Below are 22,466 nucleotides of genomic sequence, written 5' to 3'. Positions count from 1 at the left end.
GGTTTTTAATATACAGGTTACCAACCCCTTCTAGTATTTTCCGGCTCCTTTGAAGAATATAAAATATTCGGTTATAGCAGATGGTAGGCCTTCGTTACTTTATTATTTTTTTCTAACCTTAATAGACTGCTAAATACAAATATTTCTTTCATAAAAATGATATATCAATAATAAACCAAAATATTATTGCGATACATAAGTTCACGCATTATCTTTCTTTAAAAGTTTTCATCTAACTCTTCTCAGCTGCATTCCATACACTCAAATTCAATATAGAATTAAAGTACTTGTAATCTTCTGATGTTTGAAGGCAAATATTTCAAAAACAACCCCTATATACCCGGCATACAACACATGTGCACTAACTGTCTTGGCCTTCCACCGCTCTGCTCTTGATCACATCCCTCACAGTACATATCCTTTTTGGTTTAACATCAAATGCGCTCGCATCTTCTACAATTCTCATACACTTTATGTAACACATTGCTTAAGTACTTTAGTTCGGTGGGCAGAAAGCATACTTACCTGGCGTAGAGGTAAACCGTGATCATGAAGGCGGTTCCTCCGGAGCGAGACCTGGTCATTGCACTTTCGATTGGGTTGACCTCTGCGATTATTCCTAATGTGAATAACTCGTGCGTGTAATTTTTGATAGCCGGGAATGGCGTGCGCGCCGTCCCGACATTTGTGAATACATTTACATGGAATATGTTAGAGGTTAGCAGTTTGCTTCTGGTTTTATGACTGAGATCTTGGAACTTAAAGTACATATGTTAGTATGTAGTAGTATAAGTTCATAGAGCAACCTATTGTGCCCAAAATAACGGGTGATTTTTTTGAGGTTAGGATTTTCATGCATTAGTATTTGACAGATCACGTGGGATTTCAGACATGGTGTCAAAGAGAAAGATGCTCAGTATGCTTTGACATTTCATCATGAATAGACTTACTAACGAGCAACGCTTGCAAATCATTGAATTTTATTACCAAAATCAGTGTTCGGTTCGAAATGTGTTTATCGACAAATTTTGTTCAGCGATGAGGCTCATTTCTGGTTGAATGGCTACGTAAATAAGCAAAATTGCCGCATTTGGGGTGAAGAGCAACCAGAAGCCGTTCAAGAACTGCCCATGCATCCCGAGAAATGCACTGTTTGGTGTGGTTTGTACGCTGGTGGAATCATTGGACCGTATTTTTTCAAAGATGCTGTTGGACGCAACGTTACGGTGAATGGCGATCGCTATCGTTCGATGCTAACAAACTTTTTGTTGCCAAAAATGGAAGAACTGAACTTGGTTGACATGTGGTTTCAACAAGATGGCGCTACATGCCACACAGCTCGCGATTCTATGGCCATTTTGAGGGAAAACTTCGGACAACAATTCATCTCAAGAAATGGACCCGTAAGTTGGCCACCAAGATCATGCGATTTAACGCCTTTAGACTATTTTTTGTGGGGCTACGTCAAGTCTAAAGTCTACAGAAATAAGCCAGCAACTATTCCAGCTTTGGAAGACAACATTTCCGAAGAAATTCGGGCTATTCCGGCCGAAATGCTCGAAAAAGTTGCCCAAAATTGGACTTTCCGAATGGACCACCTAAGACGCAGCCGCGGTCAACATTTAAATGAAATTATCTTCAAAAAGTAAATGTCATGAACCAATCTAACGTTTCAAATAAAGAACCGATGAGATTTTGCAAATTTTATGCGTTTTTTTTTTTTAAAAAGTTATCAAGCTCTTAAAAAATCACCCTTTATAAGGAGACATTTGAATTTAAACTGCGCGCGTCGAAGGATTTGGAGAATTATTTTTTTTTTTTTAGGTTGGTAGTACTGTCAGTCACATTTCTGTCAAATTTCATGTCAAAATATTCATTAGTGTTTGAGATAAATACGTGTCGTTTTGTGAGCTGCTAAAAGTGAGTTTTTCGTTTTTTGCGATGTCGAAATTTGTTGAGCAAAGAATTTGCATTAAATTTTGTTTGCGGAATCAATTTTCTGCTGCGGATACGTTGAGGATGGTGCAGAAAGCCTTTGGTGATGAGGCTGTGTCTAAAAAAAATGTTTACAAGTGGTATAGTGAGTTCTAAGCCGGCCGTGAACGTGTCGAAGAGCGTCCAGGGCGACCATCAACCTCAACCGACGAAGCTCACGTTCAACAAAGCCAATGCCATTTTGAAGGATGTTTTGGGCCTCAAGCGCGTCAAATCTCGACTGGTACCGAAAACATTGATTTTTTTGGAAAAAAGGCGTGGAGTTGAAGTGTGTGAAACGATGCTTTTCGACTACCAGGGTGTCATGAAATGCATTATACCTGGCGATGAGATTTGGATTTACGCTTACGACCCCGAAACAATCGATCAATCGAGCGAATATCGTGCCAAAATTGAGCCGATACCAAAAAAATCGCGCCTAAGTCGCTCAAAAATCAAGGTCATGTTGACTGTTTTCTTCGATTATCGTGGGGTTGTGCATTATGAATTCCTTCCAACTGGTCAAACAGTCAACAAGGAATATTATTTGAACGTTATGCGTCGTTTGCGCAACGCTATCCGCCTAAAAAGACCCGAATTGTGGAAAGACAATTCTTGGTTTTTACACCACGATAATGCACCATCCCATACTGCCCTCGTAATTCGTGATCATTTCGCCAAAAACTCAACCCATATCGTTTCGCAATCACCGTATTCACCTGATCTGGCGTCGTGCCACTTCTGGCTGTTCACCAAGCCCAAAAGACCGCTCCGGAGACACCGTTTTTATACGATAGAGGAGATTCAAGCCGCAGCGAAGACGGAACTGAAGCCATCCCGGAAAGTGACTACAACCAGTGTTTCGAAGATTAGAAAATCCGTTGGGATAAGTGCATTGCATCGGGAGGGGATTACTTTGAAGGGGATGAAATTGATTTGGAAGAATAAATGAAGAATTTTCAAAATAAATACAATGTCACCTTATTTTTTGGGCACACTTTCACTTAATTGAGTAGATTTTAATATAAATGTCAGGACATGGAGCAAAATAACTTAGTGGCGTCTATGACCCATTTAAATGGATAATAAGATACAACTCGTGAAAGTATTTTCCCGTCCTTGGTCCTTGAGAGAATGTAAAATGTTCGGTTGTACCTGAACATAGCCCTTCTTTATTTGTTTATTTTTTCTAACCTTAATAGACTGCTATTTCCGAAAATATTATTCATAAAAATCGAGGTTTTGGGTTTTATGAACCACGCTAGTATCCACAATATCAATACGATATTTAAATTCCCGTATTAGCTTTCCTTAATTTTTTTCATTTAAAAGTCCTCTATCTCTACTCATCTGCATATCATACACTAAAATTCAATATAGAATTAAAGTACATGAAATTTTCCCATGTTTAAAGGCATATATTGCAAAAACAGCCCTTATATACCATACACATATATGTGAATTTTATTTTATGCGGGTAGGCACTATACTTCTTGCCTTTCCAACGCTCTGCTTCTGATCACATCCCTCAAAGTGAATATTCTTTTTCATTTAATATCAAATGCGCGCATATCCTTGCTGCTGGAATTCTTAACCATTTTTTGCATCACTCAGCTTAAGTACTTTAGTTCGGCGTGAAGAAAGCATACTTACCTGGCGTAGAGGTAAACCGTGATCATGAAGGCGGTTCCTCCGGAGCGAGACCTGGTCATTGCACTTTCGATTGGGTTGACCTCTGCGATTATTCCTAATGTGAATAACTCGTGCGTGTAATTTTTGATAGCCGGGAATGGCGTGCGCGCCGTCCCGACATTTGTGAATACATTTACATGGAATATGTTAGAGGTTAGCAGTTTGTTTCTGAATTTAGAGCTTAAAGTATATTTAAGTAGTAGTTTACGTAGGTAGAGTAACCATTATTGCGTTGCCGGCTGTTCTCCAGCAAATACCAAAAAAACCTATTTCCCATATTTCTGTCAAATCACCAAATTTTGGCTAGAAATAGACTGGCAAATTATTTTGGTGCAAAAAAGTCACATTTATTACTTAAATTTAACTTTCAAAAACCAAATCTACAGAAATGACTTGACTGTACTTCCCAGAATATACCGCAATTTCCTTAATTGTCCTTCACTAGTATTTTTGTTCTTTCAAATTATTATTATACGAGTATACAGGAGGGTTCCAAAGTAAACAGAAGAAATGGTTTTTTCGGCAAAATCAATTTACTTTATTCAAAATAGTCTTCTTCTGCTTCAATACAGCTTTTTTCAAAAACATGCCGAACGAATGTTTTAGCTCGTTGGATGGTATTCCCGCCAGTATGCCGGTGCAAGCAGTTTGAATGGCCTCTGCGTCTGGATAACGCTTTCCTCTCATGGAGAAATGCATTTTTCGAAAAGGAAGAAGTCGCACGGAGCCATAAATACGGGGAGTAACCACTCCTGGTTGGTATGGTTAAAATGTGATTTTTGGTCAAAAAACGGTCACAAGCGTCGATCGATGCAACAAACGCCAACTTTCATCTTCGCGATATATGGGCCGAACATGTCGAATACGGCGTACCAAACGCTTCAAAATATAGAATATCGTAGAATGTTGAATACCGCATTAACGTTTCGATAAACTTCAATGATGATTTCGGCTGAGTTTTGATGGATTCACGCACAGTTTCGATGGAATTTCCGGTGATCACGGATTTTGTTTGGCCTACATGTTGATCGTCATTTATGTCCTCACGACAACTTTGAAAACGTTGAAACCACTCGTGTACTCTGCTACGGGATCGGCAATCATTGCTATAAACTTGTTTCATCAATTGAAACGTTTCGGTAAAAGTTTTACCAATTTTAAAACAAAACCTAATGTTGGCTCTTTGTTCGTAGCTCATTTTCTAACGCCCCAGTCGACATATAGATGGCGTCACCATATTCAAAAAACCCTGTTAACTTTGGAACGCACCTTGTATTTCTTCCGTCATCAAATTGATTGGACCTTACCATTGAGGCTTTACACCTGGAAAATCTACTATCAACCAGGTTTTTACCATGAGCTTGGTTTCATCAGGATCGGGAAGAACCTCTCCGAAGGGTTCGATACCAAAAGAGGTGTTGAACAAGCGTCAAAAACCGCGTCGGATGGAAGAGAACACTCCAGCTCTGAAAGTTTTCGCTTCAGTACTTGCTTGTGAAAGCAGAGGAACGGGAAGACCTCCACTCCGAATTGGCGCCAATTAGGGAAAAGAAAAAACGATTGGCAGGCTGTTTTGAGCTGGGCTATAACCCGATAAGCGGGGTTTGCGCCAGTAGAAGAATTTTTTTCTCTATACTTCGCATACAGAAGTTTTCGGCTATTTTCGGTCCATTATACTATGTTCGGACCGACATTGAAAACATTTTGAAAACACATTTGTATGTTGTGGAATCTAAGTCGTTCGGACCGACATTGTGTGTTTTCGATGAGTTTTCACTGACAACTATTAAACGAAAAGTATTATTCCTTTCAAAGCATAAAAAAATGAAAAGTCTGGAGCAGGTGGTACAAATTTCGAGAAAAATCAACTAGTAGTTACCAGTTCTTTCTGAGTAGCTTACTGGCTTTTCTTGGCACGGAAGGCCTTGATTATTTTATAACTCCTTTGAGAATTCCACTTTCAATCTTCACCGATGAATGAAATAGTAAGTTTGCGACTGAAATAATGTAAGTAAGTCTGCTGAAAACAAAATTCATATATTAGTAGAACATTGCGAACTATTGAAATGATTTGCTACTTGTTTTAAGGATTTATACTTGCATCCATATAAAATTGTTCTCACTCAAGAACTGAAGCCATTGGACTACCGCAAACGTCGTGAGTTTCCTGATTTCGTCTTGGAAAAACTTGAAAACGATAACGATCTTTTTAAGAAAGCCATCTTCTCCGATAATGCTCAATTATAATGTGAAGAAAATTGACAAATTATTCATGAAAAACCATTATATTCACCTAAATTCATAATTTGGTGTGATTTTTGGGCTGGAGGAATCAACGGTCCGTTCTTTCGAAATGAATCTGGTGACACCGTTACTGTCAATGAAGAGCGATGTCGATGATAACCAAGTTTTTATGTCCACAATTGGAAGAAGTTGATCTTGACAACACCTGGTTCCAACAAGAGCCCCCTTGAGCATAGAAATTTGAAACGTGGTCGTGGTCCCGCCCTCTAATAAGTTTAAGGCTCATATTTCCTAAGCCGCTGCAGGTGCAACAACCAATATATTATAAGAACTCATACCGACTATAATGGATGAACTCGGATGAAAACCCCGTCCACTCTCTATATAACGGTAAAGTTAAAACTATTAACGCGCGATAAATCAATAACTAAATACGCCAGAGACATTAAATGTTATTCCCGAGATGGTATGAAAGAGCGTTAAAGGAGCTTTTACACCAATCACCAGCCAATGCAAAAATGTGTTCCTCTTGTACATAGTATTCAAGCGCACTTCTGACATAGAAAATTATCTTTCGTCAAACCTTAGTTTCAATGTATTAGCTTTAGAGTGTATCCCACTGCTTTTAAACGTCTTGAAATGGTTACTTGGGTGGCTTAATCTTTTTGCGAGCTCTTCTTGTGTTTGGCACTTCTTTATTAATTATTAAAAATCATCGAGTATTGCTGCTAGTTCCTCATCCTCAAACTCTTCCTTTTGGCTACCCAGGACGTTCTTTGTCTTCCAAGCCAAGATTACTTTTAAATCATGCGTACAAATTACTTTTGGCACATTCGCTTAGCCAGAGTATGTTTCCCATAAATTTCCACCAAAATACAATGACTTTCGTCTACTTCGGTTTTCTTCATACTAAAATAATTCAACAAAACTCCCTCCAAAATTTTTTTTACATAAAGTGCGGCATATTTGATGATATTGTTCCTAACATTTTTTGGCATTTTTTTTTTTTTGCAAATTATCTCTTTCAAAAGTTGGCTGCGGCTTCGTCTCAGATTTTCCATACGTTGAGTCCAATTTTCGATGACTCATTCGAGCATTTCGACTGGTAACTGGCAAATGAGACGTATGATTTTTTGCACCAAGGTTTGAATCGAATCGGGATTGTCCGCATAGAATTTACACTTTAAACATCCCCAGAGGACCGTCCCAAAATGTGAAATTAGCTGCTCACTGAAGTGTTCTCTCAATATATCCATTGATTGATGTGATGTGTGGGAAGAGGCGCCGTCTTGTTGAAACCAAATGATTTAATGATTTAGCTAAAAAATTAAAAAAAAAATATTTTCTACTCATGGATGATAAAAGCAGTTGTAGGTGATCTCTAAGACCTTGTGCACTGGGCTCAATGCCAAATAATCCTCTTTCACTTTCACATATGCAAAAATGCTTTTATTTTGCTACAATACAATGAAGTTCCTACCTCTTCCACCACCACATAACTTTAAATACAATAGGAGAAAAGGATTTCAATTAGAAATGAACTTAATGAAGCCATAACAAGTTAAAACTCCGCTCCACACTTAATTAAGTCCACATTTGTATCGCATGCCAATCGGTTTGCAAAAGTATTCATTTACATGTAAGCCGCTTAAAGTGACTTTGGCATTGAAATGTTGGCATGCGGCTGGGTAATTGAAATCTAGTAAGCAAAAAAGGAGAATGCAAACTTTACAAATTGCATACATACCTGTGTCTACTTGTCAACACCGACGATTAGTTGGTTAGGAAATTAGTAGCAACTAATTACTACTTTTTCAAAGACACCCACCCAGCTTGTATGCGGCCCGACATGCAAACAGCAATTGATAGAATTAAGATTGTTAAATAAGTTGCTAATTGGCTGTAAAGTTTCACTTTAATTCCTAAATAAAGAGAAGTATGGGTGTATTCAGATAGATATGTATATGGTACTTTTATTTTTCATGTCTGATAGCTAACGATTGGGAACGTGATTGAGCAATGGTGTGTCCTTATTGAGTAGGTGCTGATGAGGTTGTTTATACAAAAAATTATCTAAGGTATTTTTAAAGAAAAAGAATTTCCTACAAGAAGAGCAAAATTAGCTGCCAAAGTACCGATAAGCGTTTGACTTTTATATGGCTTATTGCCATCCAAAGAATTACGATAATTATGGGATGGTATTAGGAGGTCCGCTCACATTGAGCTTAAGTCATATATATCGGAACCTACTCCACTAATTTCACCCTAATTTGGTACATAATATTATTATTATTACATTAATTAGGAAAAATATACAGGCTATTAAACCTAATGATAAGGAGGAGTGCGGGCAGCTTTGGCCATCGACTCCGATATTATAACAAATCTATATTATATCATATTATGTATGTTACATTCCACTAGAAAATTATAAATACATGTAATATTTTCAAAAGATGGTGTTTTTAACAGTGTTTGATATTGAGCAGAAATAAAGTGTTTATGCCTAATACTCTCTAAAGCTGGACAGGTGCGTAAGATGTGATCCACGGATAGTGTGTTGGAGCAGAAGGGGCAAGATGACTTAGGATTTCCGGTGAGTAGGTGCTGATGTGTGATTTGTGTATGACCGATTCTTAAACGTGTAAATACGGTTGCTTTCAGTCGAGATATATTGCTAGGGTAGTAAATTTTATTTCGAAGTGGGTTGAAGTTTTTATACGGGTGTTCGAAATTTCTCCAGTCCGCGCGTCTTCTTTCCTGTACATGCTTTTGTAACCGTTTTCTAAGGTCATTTTCGTCATGTAACTCATGGAGAAGAGTCGGTGCTGACTCGAAGTACTTAGCGGCATTGTCTGCATGCTCGTTCCCAGCAATTCCGACGTGGCCTGGTACCCAGAGCAAAGCTATTTTTCGTTTGTTTTTGATGCATGTGTCTCGATGGTACATAATAACATCCTGATTGCCTTATATTTTAGCGTGAAAATGGGTGAAATCAAACCACAACTTCGCCTGCCTCCCATATAGCACGATTTTAAATTTCATATATTTCCTTCACTTTCCAGTACTCAAATCAAGCATCAATGATTATATTCGGACAAACCTTTGCAAATAGAGTGCCTTACAGGTATGCATTTCTCGAGTCTTAACATAGTCAAAAATGCACGTACCGAATATGCAGACTCCAGTGCACATAAGACTGAGTTCTTGCCGAAAATATTGGTCCATCTGTGAGATATGTAATTGAATGCGGGGAAAATGTTTCTTTGAAAATATGATACTCCTTTGTCAAAACTGAATTGAAACGGATCAATCCATACTTCCCCTAATCCTAATATGAAGATTTTTGAACATTAAGTTGACTTAATGTCCACATATGGTATTTCGGCCAAAGTGCTAGTTATTAATGCTATATAATATATCCTATGTAGTGATTTACGATTTCCGCCTGACTTTAAACCATTTAGGTTGGTCTAAAAGCGTGATGCATAAAAAAAATAAATTAATTAAATCAATATGGCTTAAAATCTATAGAAATTACATTGTTCTTGGTCTAAACCTCATATTCCTACCATAATGAACTCAATATACTCGTATTATATTTAGCGTCTTCGGTTGAGTTTATATCACATATATGACCTTCAAAATAAGTAAATATGACAACAAATTAGATACAATCCTTTCACTATTTTCACGATGAATGAAGTTGAAACTTTTCGACAACCCGGACATAGCTTTTAACTACTCAAAATAAATATTTTTGATCAAATCAAAACAAGTTATGAGCCGGTCAACTTACTATCTCCATAGTTAAGATGATTTGGCTCTTTTAGATAAATTTGTATTTAGTACGTCAAAAGCGATGAAAATTTTTAACAACAATAGTATGTAAATTTTATAAAACACGACCTGAGGGGGCTATTTGATGAAATTCTTTTCATATACCTCTTGCCACGCAATTTTCGGGCCAATAAAGCTAAATATAATATATAATAAAGAGAAAATACGGCATATTTTACAGTACTACTACGATAAAGGCAAAAATGCATCTCAAGCCACCAATAAAATTTGTGCAGTTTATGGACCCGATACAGTTTTCATTTCCACCGCACAACGATGGTTTCAACGTTTTCGTTCTGGTGTAGAGGTGGTCGAAGATGCGCCACGCTCCGGAAGGCCTGTCGACGAAAATTGCGATAAAATCGCTGAATTTGCCGACCACTGCTCTAGAATATTGAAGAAAATTGCTTTGTAGGAGTTCTACATAGTTTAAAATGGTAGAGCCAGCATGCGCGAAAAAATTAAAGTTTAAAAATAATATTTTTTCAACATTACTTCTTAACTTGGCGTTAACTTTTCCGCCATTTGGAAGTGCAATTTGAAAATGAGTTTTAATTAAGACTTTCGGGTATATAAAAAAAATTAATGTAAATGTTACTTAAATTTTGGACATCAAGCAACTTAATTCACTTTTTATAAATTATGATGCACAAATATATATTTAATGCTGATAAGTATACAACAGAACTAAAATTCGAAATTGATTCCTTAGATTTATTGAAACACGAGTTTATACATTTTTTTTTCCATATTTTTTCTTTTGACAATTTTGTGTGTTTTGCTATTGCTTTTATTTTGTTGATTAATTTCATATCAGATATCTATACTCATCAGTATGTAATTATGTTAAATATTGAGATAATCTGTTTTTCGTACTATTAAATAATATACTTTACAATAAATAAACAAATATACATCTCTCTTTCTCTCTTTCAGTTCCTACTTTTGCTGAGCACTTTGAATGAAGAAAGAAACCGACAACTGCTGTCGCTTTGAACGTACATCAATTTATGTTTTAACTAGCTTATAATAGAATATAATTTATACAATAAGAGTTGCTTCAAAATAATTTTAATATACAAAAACCTATTATTAAGTCAGTAGCATAAGCTTAACGAGAATATCCCTTTTAGTTAACCCTGGAATACTATATTTAAAAGTGGTGTTCTATTTGCCTTATTTTCCATATCCTTTTCTATAAAATCAAACTTTCTGTTGAAAAAATATTAAGAAGGATATAGAATATAAAATCCTTATTCACTTCTACTCTAAATACATACATAAGTGTCTTAAGACATAAATGATGTCTTTATACTATAATAAGATATACCTACAAATAAGGCCAACTCCTAAAAAAGAAATTTTCTAACTGATAGCCTTAAAAAGATTTCTAAGATATTTACAATATTTTAAAAATTAAAATAATATGAAAACACAAAATATTATAAAGTTTTTCATAAAAATGATATTATGACAAATATTGTGAAATCTTTGAGAAGCATCTTCATATATGAAAGTAAGAACTTTTATAAAATATTATGAATAAGTTTATGTAGAATTTTAAAGTTTTTATTATAAATATGTAAAATACATATGTTATAAATTTTAAAATAAAATTAATGAATTTTCAAAAGCTTCAAATAAAGCAATTTGTTTTTTCGATATATAGTTTAGGAATACTCCTAGCAAATCAAAATACTAAGCGTAAATGGTGGTACAAAGAAAATATTATTTTATTTTCCAACGCAGATCGAAAAGAATAGTTTGGTTAGTTAAAAAGGAAGGCGCTGAGTTAACAGATGCCAGTTCATAGACGGCAGCCATCATTAGACCTATCGTGATTCCAAGTGGTAACCCGTTAAGCCTTATCCAGCAATTTAGTGGATTTGTTACCTGATTCTTTTTCATCCCAACAGCCTAATATCTTTTATGTTGGAACCTTGGACGCCATAAAAGATATCGTCTCATCATCCCCCTAGAATTCACTGCATTCTGTCGATTCCACTTTACCAACATTCTGAGATTTTAGAATGCTACTAGGCTTAAAATAGAGGGCTATCCACTATCAACACGATCAGTCAGTACATTTATGGTACGTCCTACGTTGCTAGTAACCTAAAACCTGTATCTATCAGATTGTAACCAAGTGCACCTTATCTGGGTGCCCGATCTCAAAGGTATAGTCGGGAATAACACAGAAAACTTCTATACTGGCCATTAAAAGCTTAAGAAGCATTTATATATCACGGGCTTAGCTTCTTGTGCGAAATGCCGGTTCTGCGACATGGAGCCTGAGACTCCAGAACATCTGGTTATTGACTGCAGCGCTGTATGTAGGAGCAGGATAAAGGTCCTTGGATTCATGTTTCCAAATAGGAATCACATCACCTCAATAGCACCTAGCAGTAATTGGAGTCGTTGTGACTGAGGAGAGGGCATGATAGATCTTAGGTCGCGGTTTTAACTAATCTAATTTAATCTAAGACTTGAGGACTTCCCCCCGTGATAATTGCTTCAAACCATATTTTAAGGATTTAAATATTCTGGGGAATCTTAAGCGTCTTTCATTCCAGGCTGCATCCGAGCTAACCAACTCACCTGCCCCTTCGTTTCCTTCTATTCATATATATCTAGATCAATGTCAATGTAGATCACAGCTTTTGAATCCCAGAAAACAGCGGTCATCATCTTTTAGGCTGATAGGACAGTCTTCCGATAGCACAGTCTTTGTCTTTTACGACATGTTTCTTTGACCCACACAAACGACGCAAAAACTCTTAAGGCATTGCAGGACCAGAGTCTCCATGTACGGCATCCTATTCTCATTGATTTTATGAGCGATTTCTTTCAAAATACAAAAATCCAATCAGCGACTTAAGTCCACGGTCACAACCGCTCTCAGCCCAGCCCAAAACAAACTCCCGAATTAAATCATAGACGAGTTTAGTCTATAGCTGAAAATTTCTAGATCTCCATATTTAACAAATTTCTATTTTCAACTCAATTCTTATGGAATCCATCGACTGCAGACTTCATCTTTAAGAAGATAACTCGTTTATGATTTGCCAATATACAATCCTCACTCCTATGATTCATTTCAACAATACTTTAATGTCCGCTTCGAACTCGCACCAACCAATCTACCAACATGACAGCGCGAATAATCACTGTCTGCATTACCTACTTTACAGCCAAGCAGCCTGTTGCTTCATTGCCATTTGCGGGCGCTTTCATTAACTCAACTTGAGGCATTGCCCGCCACCTCACACCAAACTGAAACAGCTGAACTGAAATACAATTTGGTATATTTTCATCAGTCAGTACAGCTCCTACAGCCAGTCGGTTGTCAGTCAGTCAGCCAGCTATACAGTTAGGTGTCACATTGACACACATACAGCCCTCGAACCGACCACCGCCACAAGCGGGGTACCAAGTGTCAAACTAATAAAGTGTGCGCCCTCGTTGGCATACTTTGGGGCGACCACTGCGGCAATTGGGTAAAATATCCACTCGCCGAGCACATCCCATTCATACTATCTGCAAGGCAACACTTCAACTCCAGCAAAGTGTTAGACATTTTTGTGTGTTTATTTGGGAGGCAACGGTATGCGGTGAGGTGGCGACGGGGTAATGTGCCTAGTATGTAAAGTTGATAAGCGACGCTCAGCTTGGAGGAATGTGCTATTGATGAGGCTTTAAAAACATACATACATACAAGTATTCAAGAGTCTATAAGGTATCGATTGAAGTATCTGGGTCCCATGTGACATGCGAGCAAAAGAAGACAAAATCTCACAAAGCAAACAGCTGAGGCAGGAAAAATGAGGGAAATGCTGCAAATGAGTTGAGAGGACAATGTACTTGAGGTTAGTGCAATACGTCAGCTACAGGAAATAAGGAATTTAAAGCATATGAATTTGTGTTTCAATAGCCCTAATAGCTATGTTTTGGTTAACATGAAACTAGCATAGTTTTGTGGTGTAAAATGAATCAGAGAATTTCTGAAACACCCGAAAGGAAAGAAAAATATTGTTAAAGGGAACCAAGCAGATGCGTCGTTAATAATTATAATGTCAACTATATACTAGAATAGTCTTTGAATATTTCAAAAACTTGACCTAGAAATATAAACTTGGCTCATCTTTTTAAAACACAAAATTCTGTTAGAAAGAGAAAATATATGCGTAGATCTAGAACATACAATCGGAACCTTCTAAAATACTACCTATTATCTGCTCCTCTGGCGGGTAAATTAACAGGTCAATTGAAAATTTTCGGCCTCTCATAGGAAAACACATTATATTTTTCCAAAATTATTATTTTTTTGTTGCGTTCAACATAGCGCCCTTCAAGGGTGACGCTTAGTGACGCTTAAACTGTTCGATAAATTTTTTGTAGTACAGTGTAGTGTAGTGTGTAGGATAAATTCCTTTGCTTCAAAATAAGCCTCCGCTTCGGCGATTCCCTTTTTCAATCGACGAAAATTTTTCCCCAGTGTGCATTCTTTTAAGATCTAAAAACAGGAAATAATCGCTGGAAGCCAGATCTGGAGAATACGATGGATACGGACGCAATCGAAATCCAAAATTCGTGGGTTTTTGACATCGTTTTCATTGACTTTTGACGCGGTGGAATGTATTGCTGGAACAACACTATCTTTTCCTTAAAATGCAGCTGATTTTTGGCGATTTCGTACTTCAAAAGGTCCAATACCGCTATAGAATAGTTTCTGTTAATGATTCTTCTTTCTTCGTTGTAGTCAACCAAAATTATTTATGCGCATCCAAAAATATAGACGTCAGAACCTTGCCAGCCGACTGTTGCCGTTTTCCACGCTTTTGAGAGGGTTCACCGTGAGCAGTTCATTTGAATGAAAGCGTGGAACCGTGTTTCATCCATTGTCAGATATCGACGGCAAAAATCGGGTTTATTATACTTGAACATTTCCAAACCTTGCTCCGAGTCATCAATTCATTGTTTTTTGGTCAAAAGTGAGCAAAGTGCGAAATCCACTTTAGATGAATGGCAGTACGCCAGTAGAAGGCGAACCCGATTCCCCAATCGATGAAGTTCTCGAGCCGTTCGATACGAAACCAGGTTATAGACAAGGTGACTCCTTTTCGTTTCCCCTTGGAGAAAATAATTCAAGCTGCAGCACTAAACAGAGAAGGTACAATATTCTATAAGAATGGACAGCTGCCGTACGCCGATGATATTGAGATCATTGGCTTCAACAACCGCGCTGTTAGTTCTGCTTTCTCCAGAATGGATAAGGAAGCAAAGCAAAGAGTCTGGTAGTGAACAAGGGTCAGACGAAATATATCCTGTCATCAAAAAAATAGTCGTCGCACTCGCGACTTGGCTCCCACGTCACTGTTGACAGAAATAACATAGAAATCGTACATAATTTCGTCTACCTTGGAACCAGTAGTAACACCACCAACAATGTCAGCTTCGAAATCCAACGCAGAATAAGTCTACAGGAACTACTTTGAGCTGAGTAGGCAACTGAGAAGTAAAGTCCTCTCTCGAGTATCAAAACCAAGCTCTATAAATCACTCATTATGCCCGTCCTGCTATATGATTCAGAGGCATGGACGATGACAACATCTGATGAGTCCACGTTACGAGTTTTCGGGATAAAGATTCTGCGGAAGATTTATAGTTCCATGCAAACTTGCGCAAGATGCAAGTAGTAGTCGATGGAACAATGAGCTGTACGAGATTTACGTCGACAGTGGCATAGTTCAGCGAATTAAAAGACATGGCTACGCTGCCTAAGTCATGTCATCCGAATGAACGAAAACATTCCAGCTCTGAAGGTATTGGACGCAGTACCTGCCGGGAGAAGGAGAAGACCTCCACTCTGTTAGAAAGACCAGGTGGAGAAGGATATGGCTACTATTAGAATCTTCAATTGGCGTCAAACAGCGAAAAAGAAGAACGACTAGCGACGTCATTTGTAAATGTTGTTCAAACGAATGTCTTTCCATGATGAAATGCTATATAATAATGAACAAAAAGAACATGTCAGCTTGACACGACTCATGCGTGATCTGTCAAAAAAAGGCTACTGAAAAAGTACCTGCGCTTGGATCACCTGTTATTTGGAAGGTGATTTCATAATGTGACTAACATTGAAACCATCATTCCTATTGAATAACAGTTGGGGCAGCCGATTTTCAATTTTTTTTAACATATTCGAGCTAGACAGGAACAAAAGAGCCTCTCAACCAAGCTTCCGTAGCTTGTGGCAAGTTTTGCTTCTTTGCTTCTTTCAGAATATTCAACTGTAGACAGTATAGATCCGGATTAAGAGTTTTGTAACTCATAATGGATGACTGGTTCTCTGCCAATCTGTTCAAGCCGACTCACCGCATATCGACCACGGATATTTCCACTTGACGTTGTCGAAAGTGAACTACTTTTGCATAACTAACAAGGTTTTTGAATATGTTTGACAGATGTCATGCCAATCAAACCGAAAAAATTTAAGCTCGTTCGCTACCAACTAATCACATCTTAACGCTCACTTCATTCCGGTACATCGGTAGCTGAAATGTTGGAATAAAGTCATTGTATGGGACATTTTCTATATTTAGCAAGATATTTTCAAGAATAGAATGTAGAAATCCTAAGGCAATTGTACAAACTCCGAAGAAATTGTTTACATCGGTTCACTATAGATTATAACTGTGACATAAAATTAACGATCATGTTGCATATGTGAAGTGCCTTATAGCTTCGGCGCAACCGAAGTTAACGTTTTCTTTTGTTAGTATGAAAATTACTGAATGAAGGCATTGTTGTTTAAAGATTTTTGTCTTTTTTTGTGTAAATGTCAATATGTTAGAATCTCTTTAAATATAAAAAACACATAATTTCTTGAAAACAGAGTGAGGATGAATTATGGTAGTATGACATTACATAAAACCAAAAATTAAACATTAATTAAATCGAAAGGGGAGTGGTATCTTTTGAATCTTCTACGTTGTAAACTATTGACCAGCAGTTGAATGGAAAATATATTTTCATGATGCTCCAAACTGGAGAATTACTATAAACTTGAATTCGCTACACTGTCCCAGATTTGAATGACATACGCCCAGATCGGCTTAAGTGCCTTATAAATTAGCATCTTATTCTTCAGACTTCGCGTGTGTTTGTTGGTAACAAATGACCATATAAAACCACTTGAGATTATATACCACTTGTATGGATTTTGCATTATTGATACCAATTTTCCATTTGGTTTGCCACGGTTCTAGAATATTTAGTTGCATCTGCAGTATTCTGGAAGCAGTACAAGGGTTCCCACTTGGTGATAGCAGTGCAGTATCATCAGCCTTGGTTGCCTTCATTGTGGAGTCAGAGTTGATAACTGGTAGGTCTTTTGTATAAAAAATGTAGAGCACAGGGTTGAGTACACTGCCTTGGGACACGTTAGCACGAACAGATCTCAAATCCGACCCAGCATCACGGCATCTAACGTAGAACGTCCGATTGTGAAGGTAAGACTTCAGCAGCATATAATAAGGCATTGGTAGTTTTACCTTTGGTTTGAATAATAGGCCTGGATGCCAGACTTTGTCACAGCAGAGTAGTATTTATTATTTTCAATAGGACCAGTTATAAAGCTATTACATAGTTTAATTAAACCATGAAGTTTTCTAAAGGCAAACTGACGATTCGGAATAAGCTGTTTGTCTTCTAAGACCGACAAAAGTGTACGTAAAAATATTATTTCGAATACTTTCGAGATAATTACCAGTAGACTAATTTGTCGATTACGAGTAGAATAAACAAGATGTTCAGATTTTCCAGGTTAAAGAATTAAACCACGCCTTCTGGCGTATTTATATGGGCAGCATTGTGTCTGATCAAGAATTCCGCTGCATAATCGATATATGCCTCAGAGGAAATAGCGATGAAGGTCCACATGCTCTGCTAGTCATTTGCGATAAATTAAAATTTTTTCCAATTTGCCAAGTCCTCTGGTGAGTTTATTCATTGCAAAAACAAAATATCCTCCAAATTTTTAATAATTAAAAATACATATATATTTTTTTTTAATTTTAGTTAACCTTAAGCCTTGTTAGATTTGAGTGAAAAAGCAAAGGTCGACTATAATAATAATTTACACAAAAAAAATCAAAGAAATGTGTATTTATTTGGAATTTATGCAAAAAAGAGAAAAAGCACTTCAAAGAACATCATTTCATACATCAATTTGACAAGAAGAGCAGAAATACTCGGAACATGACCCAGTTCTCCAGCAGCAGTCAATGAACGTTTGAGTTGTTGCCAAGCACAACAACAATAACAGCAACAATGCCAAATGGTGTTGAAAATGTCATACTGATTTTCAATAAATTGAGACATTGCGTGAAAATATTTATTTCCGTCAGTACATATGTTTAAACATAACGGTAGGTATATATTGCTGAAAGCACATTTATAACCCCTTGAATTACGACAACACAAACACATGCACTCTCGTACATATGTATGTAACGAGAGCAGTAAAGTTGTAACAACCGCATCTGCATGAAATTACGAGCTTTTTATTCATGCAAACTAATGCTTGGGCGCCTTTATCTATGCAACGCGCCACAGCAGCGTGTTTATGTAGTAGTGTTGGTGCGCAGAAAATAAAAAAAAATGCAAAAACAAAAACGAAAAAATGTGCCCCAACTGTTTAGCATGTGTGAATAAGTAAGAGCGATGAATAAGCACAAAGGCTCCCGTGAGCATGAGCATTAGTGTGTGTGTTTGTGCGTGCGCTTCTGCGTGAAAGGGGATAAATATTGATAGGATATCAAGTGGCTTTAGCTGCTGCCAAGCAGCTTGTAACGAGCACGACACGTCTGCTAGCTATCCGCATGCTCAAGCAGGCCACACACACACACACACTCACACCTACTTGTGACAGCCATTAGAAATGCGTGTATCTGTGTGTGTGTGCGTGTTCTAGGAAATTGGTTGTATTGTGTCAGTAATAAATATATTTATATGTGCATGTGTGCGTTTGCTGGCGTGCCAGCTCACTTACACAATATGTTTGTTTTATAAATTTATATTGCAAACATGCTTTTGTTTTTTCATTATATTCGCAAACTTTGGGATCACTGAAGGTAATAACGTGATGAGCATGGCAAGTGATTTATGGAGTTGTGTTAGGATATATTTTTCAGGTGTGCTACAAGTACACTCAGGCATGTGTGGCGGTATGTTTGCAGCTGTAGCAATAAAAAGGTGTTTGAATGTAAATTGAAAAATTAGTTCGAAAGTGAAGGTGTGATAGTGAGTGTGCTGGAAAACCCGCCAAGGGCCACAAAATAATAATATAATGAATTAAAGAAACAATACAAAAAGAATAAAAAAACAAGAAAAAACGTTAACATCGGCTGCACCGAAGCTTATATACCCTTCATAGGTGCATTTCTTTTAGTAACTATATGTCCAGTTTGTATGGAAGCTATATGCTAAAGTAAGCCGATCTGAACAATTTCTTCGGAGATTACATTGTTGCCTTAGAATATAATCTATGTCAAATTTCGTGGAGATACCACGTCAAATGCAAAAGTTTTCCATACAAGCCCTTGAATCCTATCGTTCGCTTTGTATGGCAGCTATATGTAATAGTGGTCCGATATCGGCAGTTCCGACAAATGAGCAGCTTCTTGAAGAGAAAATGATGTTTGCAAAATTTCATATCGATATCGACGAAAGTTGTTTCTTTTTTGGTGTTACAAACTTAATATATCCTGTTCAGGGTCTCGTTTTATTATAATTTTTTCATTCAGCGTTAATGAAGGTTATAAAATATTCTATCTAATAATCTATAATTATTTATATTTATATTTTGTTCTGCTGACTTCAGTTAGAGCAAACTTTCGAGAACCCTACTTTCTCGTTCTGTTTTCAAATTGCTCAACAAGTTAACTTCACAATAGCTTTGCTGTATTTAGTGTCTTGTTTGCAAAAATGTTTTGAAAATTTTTGTCTTTCTACTCCGAGAATGTTGCTTAAAAAACTCCCATCGTAGGAAGCTACAGCAAGCAGTAAATCAAGACCAAGTGCTACCAAAACTAGTCTACTTAAGTTAACGAGGAAACTATTACCAAAAGTTCAAAGAAATGGTAAGCTGAGGGAGTTCTTTAGCATAATCTTATTTTTTTAAACCATGTTGGATCACGATGTCATTAAATCACTGATATTACTGAAATTATACAACAGATAGAAAAATCGACAGTGAGAACTTCCTAAAACATTTTTACTTTTCAGAAAATACAGGAATTACAACTGTTCCTATTAGTGAAATTTTAGAAACCTCACAGTTCATCTCGATTAGGTGTCTGCGTCTGTAAAATATAGAAAATCAGGAAATTAGAAGATTACATTTTGAAAAATTTTAGTTTCCTTATTCTCTTCTTCGATTATTATCTAGTACGTATATCTTTCAAAGTCATGGGAAAATTTCAAGTCGATCGTTTCAGCAGTTTTGAAGAAACACTTAGCGGATCAAACTGAAATTGTTCAGATAATTTTCTCAGATTTACATGAGATATAGACGAGTATATGCAATACAAAAAATATATTTTTTTTTAATTTCTTTTGCCGAGTCAACAACAGCGCGCCAGTCGTTTCTTCTCTTCGCTACGTGGCGCCAATTGGATATTCCAAGCGAGGCCAGGTCCTTCTCCACTTGGTCCTTCCACCGGAGTGGAGGTCTTCCTCTTCCTCTGCTTCCCGCGGTGGGTACTGCGTCAAATACTTTCAGAGCTGGAGTGTTTTCGTCCATTCGGACAACATGACCTAGCCAGCGTAGCCGCTGTCTTTTAATTCGCTGAACTATGTCAATGTCGTCGTATATCTCGTACAGCTCATCGTTCCATCGAATGCGGTATTCGCCGTGGCCAACGCGCAAAGGACCATAAATCTTTCGCAGAACTTTTCTCTCGAAAACTCGCAACGTCGACTCATCGGTTGTTGTCATCGTCCAAGCCTCTGCCTCATATGTCAATTATGAGCGACTTATAGAGTTTGGTTTATGTTCATCGAGTGAGGACTTTACTTTTCAATTGCCTACTCAGTCCGAAGTAGCACCTGTTGGCAAGAGTAATCCTGCGTTGGATTTCCAGGCTGACATTGTTGGTGGTGTTAACGCTGGTTCCAAGATAGACGAAATTATCTACAACTTCGAAGTTATGACTGTCAACAGTGACGTGAGAGCCAAGTCGCGAGTGCGACGACTGTTTGTTTGATGACAGGAGATATTTCGTCTTGCCCTCGTTCACTGCCAGACCCATTCGTTTTGCTTCCTTGTCCAGCCTGGAGAAAGCAGAACTAACGGCGCGGGTGTTGAGGCCGATGATATCAATATCATCGGCATACGCCAGCAGCTGTACACTCTTATAGAAGATTGTACCTGCTCGATTAAGTTCTGCAGCTCGAACTATTTTCTCCAGCAGTAGATTGAAAAAGTCGCACGATAGGGAGTCGCCTTGTCTGAAACCTCGTTTGGTATCGAACGGCTCGGCGAGGTCCTTCCCGATCCTGACGGAGCTTTTCGTCTTGCTCAACGTCAGTTTACACAGCCGTATTAGTTTTGCGGGGATACCAAATTCAAACATCGCGGCATAAAGGCAGCTCCTTTTCGTGCTGTCGAAAGCAGCTTTGAAATCGACGAATAGGTGGTGCGTGTCGATTCTCCTTTCACGGGTCTTTTCCAAGATTTGGCGCATGGTGAATATCTGGTCGGTTGTTGATTTACCAGGTCTGAAGCCACACTGATAAGGTCCAATCAGTTTGTTGATGTCTTTTTTTAATTAGGGGTTTCAAATAGCCTCATAAGGTAGTAAGTAATATCGAATCGATAATTATTGGTGATCCAAGTAGATGTACTCTTTTCAATAACCTTGTTTTTGTAGGTCAGGCGTGAGCTCTGTCAAGCTGTCCTGTTAGTTTTTTCACGTTCTGAAAAGTATTAGTTTCGCGCGCTTCCCTCAACTTATGATCAACAAAAGCGGCATACTGAGTATCCTATTCGCAACACAATCACCCATCTGGAGACCCAATTAATTACTGAGTAATATTCGACCGCATCGACAATGTCCAGTACGCAGTGAAGAAAATGTAGGAGCCATAGCTGAGAGTGTACACGCAACCCGTGGAGAGTCGATTCGGCGGCGTTCACAGCAAATCGCCCTGACGGATGAAATCATTTTACATAGAAATCTTAAACTGAAAGGCTACAAAACACAGTCTGTGCAAGAACTGAAGCTGGTCACCCTTCCCAAGCGACATCGCTTCGCTCTATGAGCCCTTGAAAAGTTCCAAGAAGGTCCAACATTTTCGAGCCAAATTTTGTTCAGCGATAAGTCCCACTTCTGGCTCAGTGGGTATGTAAATAAGCTAAATTGCATTTGGGGCGAAGAAAACACTAAAAAGATTCAAAACAGTAATTTCATCCAGAAAATATATCGGTTTGGTGTGGTTTGTGAGACGGTGGAATCATCGGTCCATATTTCTTCAAAAATTATGCCATTGAAAACCGGTAACCGTCAATGGAGCCCGTTATAGCGCCATGCTAATCGACTATTTGGTGGCTGAAATCGAAACTCGTGATCTCGGCGACGTTTTGTTTTAACAAGACGGCGTCACTTCCTACACATCGCATCAAACAATGGATTTATTGAGAGAACACTTCGTTG

At 37.7% G+C, this 22,466-nt stretch overlaps 2 non-coding genes across 2 annotated transcripts; both read left to right on the top strand.

The window, feature by feature from the left end:
• The first annotated feature begins 517 nt into the window (after positions 1–517).
• LOC125776037 (U1 spliceosomal RNA) lies at positions 518–683 on the top strand. The gene has a single exon (XR_007421462.1). It is a non-coding gene; the product is annotated as a U1 spliceosomal RNA (small nuclear RNA).
• Positions 684–3,619: 2,936 nt separating this feature from the next.
• LOC125776036 (U1 spliceosomal RNA) lies at positions 3,620–3,785 on the top strand. The gene has a single exon (XR_007421461.1). It is a non-coding gene; the product is annotated as a U1 spliceosomal RNA (small nuclear RNA).
• The last annotated feature ends 18,681 nt before the right edge of the window (positions 3,786–22,466 follow it).

This window comes from Bactrocera dorsalis, chromosome 1 (genome assembly GCF_023373825.1).
Source record: "Bactrocera dorsalis isolate Fly_Bdor chromosome 1, ASM2337382v1, whole genome shotgun sequence".
In the NCBI taxonomy this organism is placed as follows: domain Eukaryota; kingdom Metazoa; phylum Arthropoda; class Insecta; order Diptera; family Tephritidae; genus Bactrocera; species Bactrocera dorsalis.
This window is presented reverse-complemented; position numbering and strand designations above follow the sequence as displayed.